Genomic DNA, 7,867 nt, shown 5'->3' with positions numbered 1-7,867 from the left:
TCTGAGACTGCCATGTCTTCTACGATGTCGCATACGACAAAAACAGTGCCGTCTAACGTGTCCAGAATGACCACAATACCAACATATCACCTGTCGGCGTACTCGTGAATGTACATGTCTCACACGAGTCCTTGATGACTCATATCTATAATACATATCATGTAATCTGCACCAAAGTGCTCCCGAAGTAGCCTCATACATAACAAGAGCATATACAGATTCCACAAGGTGCAAAGAGAGTGTAGATAGTGCCATCTCCTCTAGCTCCTGCCACTGATCATCAGACATGTTTGAAGGTCTACCTGCATCACCACTCAATGGTCGATGCAACCCTCGCTGTGTTAGTGCATCAAGCATACAATCTCTCCATGCCGCAAAGTCTGACCCATCAAACACGCGCATCTGTGAGAGGTCACAATCTGATCGATCCCCTGTCTCTGCCATGAGCACAAGTAGCAAGCTAGATAGCAAAACCACCTCACCAACAACACCTGGAAACTGTCTACAAATATGGCTAGAAACACAATGTAAAGCCTATGAGACACACTCCAAAATAGAGCTCCCGCAATGTCAACCAAATCAGCCCTAAACTGGCTCGAATCGCATCAACAAAAGTCTGCAAATATGGTTGTAAAATATGGCTACAAATCAGTCCCAAAACAGCCCCAAAATTCATCTCTTAAACAACTGCATATACAAGTCACAAATGTGTCCCAAATCAGCCTACAACTGAGCCATACATGGACACCTGCAAAGAGGAAACAATGGTTGAAAATTCAGCACCCAAATAAGCCCTCAAACCTGCCTGTAAACTTGTAAACCTGTAGCTGAAACCTGCTGAAAAACCTCAAGCCATTAGTGCTCGAATCCGACTACCTAGCTCGTAGCCACACAAGCATACATCACAACATTCACTCCTGTGAGTGTGCCAAGATAACTATACGCCTGTCAAACCGTGAGCGAATCACCAAGCCCACACTGTGCGGTATCGATGCATACACACGCACAAATCTCCCACCTGCAGAGAACACCGCACGCAAATGCTGAGTGCAACCCGCAATCTCTACCTAGATCGCATAAATGATGCGCATAAAACTCCTCGGAAAATTTCGCCAGAGTTTCGTCAGTAAAACGGCCACAAAACCAGTAACCAAACTGACTGCACGCTCAAAACCATGAGCAACCAAAGCACATCAAACCGCACTCCAAATGCATGCACCAATCTCCACACTTTGCATACATCATTGCAAACACCTGCAAATCTAGTACACAAATATCTGCTCTACCTGTGACTACCAAAAAACATGCTCGAGACATACATTGCCGAGCTCAAAATGCAATCACATTAGTCTCCCTGAGCATCAAACCACATAAGACATACATCGTATCCTCCCACCTGTGAGGAAACCTGCAGCAAATATCACTCTCACATCTCAGAGCAAACCATGTGTGGAATCCTCGACACACAATAAACAACTGCTGCTGCAGAAAATTCAGCGTTCAAAATTTTAAAATTCTGATATGACGAGCGCGTCCGGAGCGTGCCAAAACCCCAAGGTAGACTCCTGGATCACATGTATCCAAGTCCGGGTGTGAAAGCTATGCCAAAAACCTCCGTTTCAACCCAAAAACACAGCATAAACTGCCAAAAGAGGGCTGAAAAATGCAACTCCTCAACCGTAGCTCGAATGAGGTTTTTGATGGCTCGAATGGCTTCGAAAGGGGGGTAAAACGTCAGGATATCTGATGGAAACGCTCTCGAAAAGCTGAATTTGCCGATGCCGAAGTCGAAACCCTATTTGCACTCTTGAAAGTGCGCGAGCGCGCGGACGCGATTTCGGGAATGAAACTGGCTCTCCACTGTCGTCGTGACTGTGCACACATGCGCTCCCTCCGCACCTACGCTCTGATACCAATTGAAGGGGATTGGGGAGCACCACAGACGGAGAGTGAGAGAGAGAGAGAAGGAGACACACACACGATGTGGGTGGGGAGACTGTGAAGTGGCAGCTCCCCCTATACAGTATACTCACTATAAGTATAGGGTAACAGTGGGCGGGCGCCCATGACCTGGGCGACCGGTCAGGGCATATAGGCCTTAACCCCAACAATTTTTGTTTCATGCTTGGTAGTTCATGTATATCATGGTTGAGCAAGAAGCAACCTACTGTGGCCACTTCGAGTTGTGAGGTTGAGTACAGGGCAATCTTCACAACTATGTTTGAGTGTGTATGGCTCAGACGCCTTATGACTGATTTGGGTGTTGGGCAGGACACTGCCAACACTATCTACACTGACAGTCAGAGTGCATTGGCAGTTGCGAGGAACCCAGTTTTTCATGCTCGCACAAAGCACATTGAGGTGCATTGCCACTATGTCAAGGAGAGGCTCTCTAAGTAACACACTAAGTAACACACTCTCTATTGTGTGCCTTGAGCTTCGTTCGTCTTCTCCAAGCTGTGTGCATTTCTTTGCAACCCTAATTCCAACACTTGGGGCCCTCAATTGTACCAACCCTAGCTATGCCATCTTTTGCTTGTGTTGTTGTCCTCTTTCCTCATGTGGTGACTATGGCCAATTTAGTGTCTTCATCTGCAGTGTTCTGTTCTGTCTCTTCGCCTTTAGGTTTATCTTGCTTAGTGTTCTTACTAGTTTCTACTACTTTTTATGCAATCTTGTTCCAGACTTTTTGTGCATTGGGGTGAGTTGGGATACAGATTGCCTAGTACAAAAATTGTCAAGCATACCACGCTTTGAAAACACTTTGGCTCTTCAGCTTGGCTATCTATTAAATTAAGTTGTTATGAAAGAATGTGACTAAATTGATTTGTGCCTTTGAATCCTTGAGCACGACCAGTAGCATAGCAAATAGCTTTTTTGAAACATATGTGGAATTGTTCTTCAAGCTAATGGCCCGGTTCTTTCTCGACAATTTTAGTCAAGATTGTCTTGATAGTCTTGTCACTGCTTTCTACCTATCCATTGCACCTAGGATAATATGGCATTGATTTTGGGTGCGTTAGTGAAAATATCTTAGTCAGTATCTGAATTTTTTCATTCATGAAGTGTGTACCCTGATCTGAGACTATCTTGATTGGACATCCATATTTGCAAATGATATTCTCATACAAAAATATTGTTGTTGAGCTCGAAGTATTATCTAGTAGTGCCTTAACTTCCACCAACTTGCTCCACTTCATAAATACTCCTAGTGGTTGTAATGGAGTCAGAGGTCATAGGTTTTGCAAAATGATTTGACATTTTCCATCGTTGTCTGCCACTAAAGGCTTGCCTGTAGGATTTTCTATTAGGTAATGTCAATAGAGAAATGTCTATCTGCATCTCCATTATGAGCCTCTGTGATTACTTGCATCCTCCCTTGCATAGGCACACATCTTTGAAGTACGCCATCAATACCTAATCTATAAAGAGCTCCTCCAATGATGATTTCCCCATGCTCATATTCTTTTACCTGATGTGGGTATACTTTTACTTAGGTGGATCATTTATTAGATTTTTTGCCACTTGTCATTTTTTGATGATGTTGTAATTTATTTGACTTAATGAGCCTGAACACGGTGCCCCCAAGTTTAGGTCTCTAGGTCACCTTTACTGACATAAATGTACCAATAAAGGTAAGAGCCTGGTCGCCTGTTCTTGATTTGTAGCCCACCTGCCGCCATTGGAGAGGGCCATAAAAAGAGCTCGCTAATGTGGCAAGATTGCTGCCCGGTGGCTCTGTCCAATCGAGTGAGATTCTTGCAATTAAACAAAGATCTCACTAATTTTGAGGGCATAAGGACAAAAAAAATTGACTTTTTATGTGATGTGATGAAGGTTTAACTGTTGCATTCTCTCTCTATATGACCGGCTAGCAACCAAATGAAAGGCAGGATAGCACGCCGTGCGACCAGGCTCTAGCCCTCTCTCCCTCATTCTCATTCAACTTGTATGAGCATTTTCTATACTTATTGAGTTTTTTTTTCTCTCTCTCTCTCTCTCTCACTCACAATCACACACTCACTCACTCACTCCTCTATCTAACCTCCTCTATTCATTCCTTCATATCACAATTGGTCTAAAATGCACTGACAAAAACAACTCTTCAATGGCCTGAAAAGCCAAACTAAGTATGACAATCATTCATATTAATGATCACCCAAGACAATGAGTCGTCGATAAAGATAATAGGGCACTTTCATACCATGCAAAGGTAGCATTTTCTGTGACAAATGCAAGCGCTTCTTCTTCATCGTAGGATATGGCAAGACAAGGAGAGACAGAAGGAAAAAAGGATGAAAGAGAGGGGGGAAATTAGATCAACTTAGCCAAAATTGGTTTGCTCAAGCTTCATTCGTGCTTGATGACGAATGATGGTGACGAGAGCAAAGCGTTGCCTCAATCCCATGTGATTGGTACCACATATCAATTGTCTAGTGGTTTGAAAGCACTAACATATGGTACAATACACACGGAGGGGTGTTGAACGCATTCATATGCAGTAGAACTAACTTTGGTAGCTCTCTTGGCACAAATAATTACTAAAGCCAATGACTCACAGAGAAAAGAATAAAGTGACAAATGTTGAGATAATAGCAGAGGAGTGTCCATTCCAAAGGCAAAAAAGCAAAAGTAAAAGTGCATAATTCTAAGTGCTCATTCCTTAGATTTCTACTATACATTCTAGATGCTTATTCCATAGATTTAGTCTTTAGTCCATACATTGTAGGTGCTCATTCCATAGATTTATTAGTGTCTTTGAGCAACCCCATCATATAACGGTGGGAAGGAGAGATCGTGTGCGCCCGCCTTTCTCAGCTAAAGAATGTCGTTGTGCCGACAACAGTACAGCTTAGTTACGTGCTTCTAGCTAGCACGCACTTGAGAATCTCTCTCTCTCTCTCTCTCTCTCTCTCTCTCTCTCTCACACACACACACACACACACACACACACACACAATCCCTTTACTTCTCCTGCACACTAGGCGCCATTCCCTTCCCATTTACACATGCTTGTTCTATTCTTCACTCCTCTTGCACAAGACACAAGCTCAGTAAAAGCTCCTTCATCTTCCTCAGTCAAATACTTGCCAATCTGATGATATACTCACTCTCTTTTCGCATTTACTCTTACACCTACATCAAGCTATTGTCTATCTTCACCACCTTCTCTTAAACCCACATAAAGCCTTGTTTTCCTCTTACTTAGAGAGCTCTGCACAGGACAGGGGCTCCATTGAATTCGACAAGCTCGATTGTGGCTCGAACAGAGAGAGATGGGCTTGGCATGATTTACATAATGGTGCATCCTCAACTGTGATGTCAACATAGCAAAGATACACAATAGTCAAAAGGGTGGTGCTTTTCTAAGCCTCTGTGTAAAGATCATCGATATAGAGCGGACATTGCTATACAGGCGTGGATGTCACCATCATCCTTACAACAAACCTATTGCTTCCATAGGTCACATGGTGCATTTCAGTCTAAGGATTTCTCTGTCTGACAAGAGTATCGCAAAGCTTCCCTTAGTTTACAATGTGGGTTCTTTTGCTATTGATGGTTTTGGCATCATGCCATGCTGATGCTCAAGGAGGGAGGTGGGAGGTTCTTGTTGAGAATGCCGGCATAGCTTCCATGCATACCGCTGTCACGCACTTCGGCACGGTCATCATGCTAGATAGAACCAACATTGGCCCCTCCAATATCAACCTCTCAAATGGTGTGTGTAGGTACAACCCATATGACCTCAGCCTTACCATCGATTGCACAGCGCATTCCGTCATGTTCTCGCCGGATGACAACTCGATAAGGCCGCTTTTCATCTACACAGACACATGGTGCTCGTCAGGCCAATTCGACATTGACGGGGCGCTTGTGCAAACAGGGGGGGACAATGATGGGCTGATGAAAGTGAGGAAGTTAGTGCCATGTCCAGCTATGGATACTTGTGATTGGGTCGAGCTATCAGATGAGAGCTTGCAAGATGGGCGATGGTATGCTACTAACCAGCTCTTACCTGACAGTAGGCACATTGTGATTGGGGGTAGGAGTGTATTTACATATGAGTTTTTACCTTCTTATGGCCTACCAAAGACATTCCTCCCTTTCCTGAATCAAACAGATGATGATCAGAATGACAATTACTACCCTTTTGTGCATCTCTTGCCAGATGGGACTCTATACATTTTTGCAAATAGGGATTCCATTATATACGACTATGAGAAGGAACAGGTTGTAAAGAGCTTTCCAACCATACCCGGCGAGCCCCGAAACTACCCATCTGCTGGATCTTCTGTCATGTTGCCATTAAAGGCCGATGAGAGCTATGGCAGAGTGGAGGTCCTAGTATGTGGAGGTGCTCAGCTTTACTGCTTTTTGTACCCTGCTCCTTTCCCCAATGCATCACAAACATGCGGTAGAATCGAAGTCACATCGCCGACGCCCCAATGGGAGATGGACTACATGCCTTTCCGACGTGCCATGGGGGACATGCTGTTTCTCCCCACTGGTGATGTGCTCATAATCAATGGAGCCCAAAATGGGTGCCAAGGATGGGGAAATGCAATCAACCCAGTTTTCAATCCTGTCATTTATAGCGCCAATATGGCCCTCGGCAGCCGTTTTGCAATGCAAGTGCCATCGGCGATACCGCGGCTTTACCATTCAACAGCAAATCTATTGCCGGACGGGAGGGTTCTTGTCGCAGGCAGCAACAGCCATCAATTCTACACATTCACAGGAGACTATGAAACGGAGTTGAGGGTGGAGGCATTCATACCAGACTATTTGCATCAAGCTTATGATGTGAAGAGACCAGTGATAACAAGTGTACCAGAGAGGGTGGTGTATAGCCAGCAATTTAACGTGTATGTGTATGTGGACGAGGTAGTAGAGGGGGCGCTAGAGCTAAATATGGTGAGCTCTCCCTTTACTACACATTCATACTCACAAGGGCTTAGGTTTTTGAAATTGGAAGTGGAGGAGCAAGTGGATATGGGTACTGAGGGGCACTCCTACATTCAGTTGAATGCAAGTGCTCCTCCTTCCCCAACTGTTGCCCCTCCTTCTTTCTACATGCTCTTTGTTGTCAACCAAGGCATCCCTAGCCTTGCCTCTTGGGTCCAAGTTATCTACCCTTCCAACTCTCCTTAGCCCCTTGGCAAATAATAGATAAAAATTAACCAAATTGAAGAAAAATTACTTTCATATTCCCTCCACTATACCGACAACACGTAACCGGACTTTTCGACGGCTTTTGTAGATGCTATGTTGCTCTCATTGTTGGTGTCCATGTGTGTTTGGCCCTTGGCCTAGCCATGTTTGGTGACTTGTAAATGCCCACCAACTATATTCAATGATGTCCCTAGAGAATGCCACATTTTTTGCCCCTTGGTCTAGCCATGATAAGTGACTTGTACATGCCCAAATGCATTCTTTCTCCCATGAACTAAAGTGTAAAGAAGGGCCTCTAATTTTTTGCACCAACTAAATCAACAAAGAAATTAAATAACCAACTCCACAAGACATTCGGTGGAGTTTGGAAGCTACTACTCCAAGCCATTCTCTTACAAGATTCCCTCTTTCTTCTCTTATGCTTAGCTATGTGTAGTAATTATGTCAACATCTTTCTCTTTTACAAGCTATCACCATCATAGCTATTCTTGTGTGCACGTGTGTGTGTGTGTGTGTGTGTGTGTGTGTGTGTATAGTGCGTCCTTGTCTATTTATGGTTGTACTTGGTTAAGGGAGATATGGCTAGAGGTTTGATGAGTGTGTGTGTGTGTGTGTGTGTGTGTGTGAGAGAGGAAAGTTTGAAGAATTTTAGCACCTGTTCTCGTGCTCTCCCAACATTTTTGCTTTCTCTAAG

General features: G+C 44.1%; 1 pseudogene; it reads left to right on the top strand.

Moving 5' to 3' along the window:
- Positions 1-4,850: 4,850 nt before the first annotated feature.
- On the top strand, positions 4,851-7,547 carry LOC147419528 (aldehyde oxidase GLOX pseudogene; annotated as a pseudogene).
- The last annotated feature ends 320 nt before the right edge of the window (positions 7,548-7,867 follow it).

This window comes from Adiantum capillus-veneris, chromosome 29 (genome assembly GCF_014529385.1).
Source record: "Adiantum capillus-veneris isolate H3 chromosome 29, ASM1452938v2, whole genome shotgun sequence".
NCBI classification, from domain to species: domain Eukaryota; kingdom Viridiplantae; phylum Streptophyta; class Polypodiopsida; order Polypodiales; family Pteridaceae; genus Adiantum; species Adiantum capillus-veneris.
This window is presented reverse-complemented; position numbering and strand designations above follow the sequence as displayed.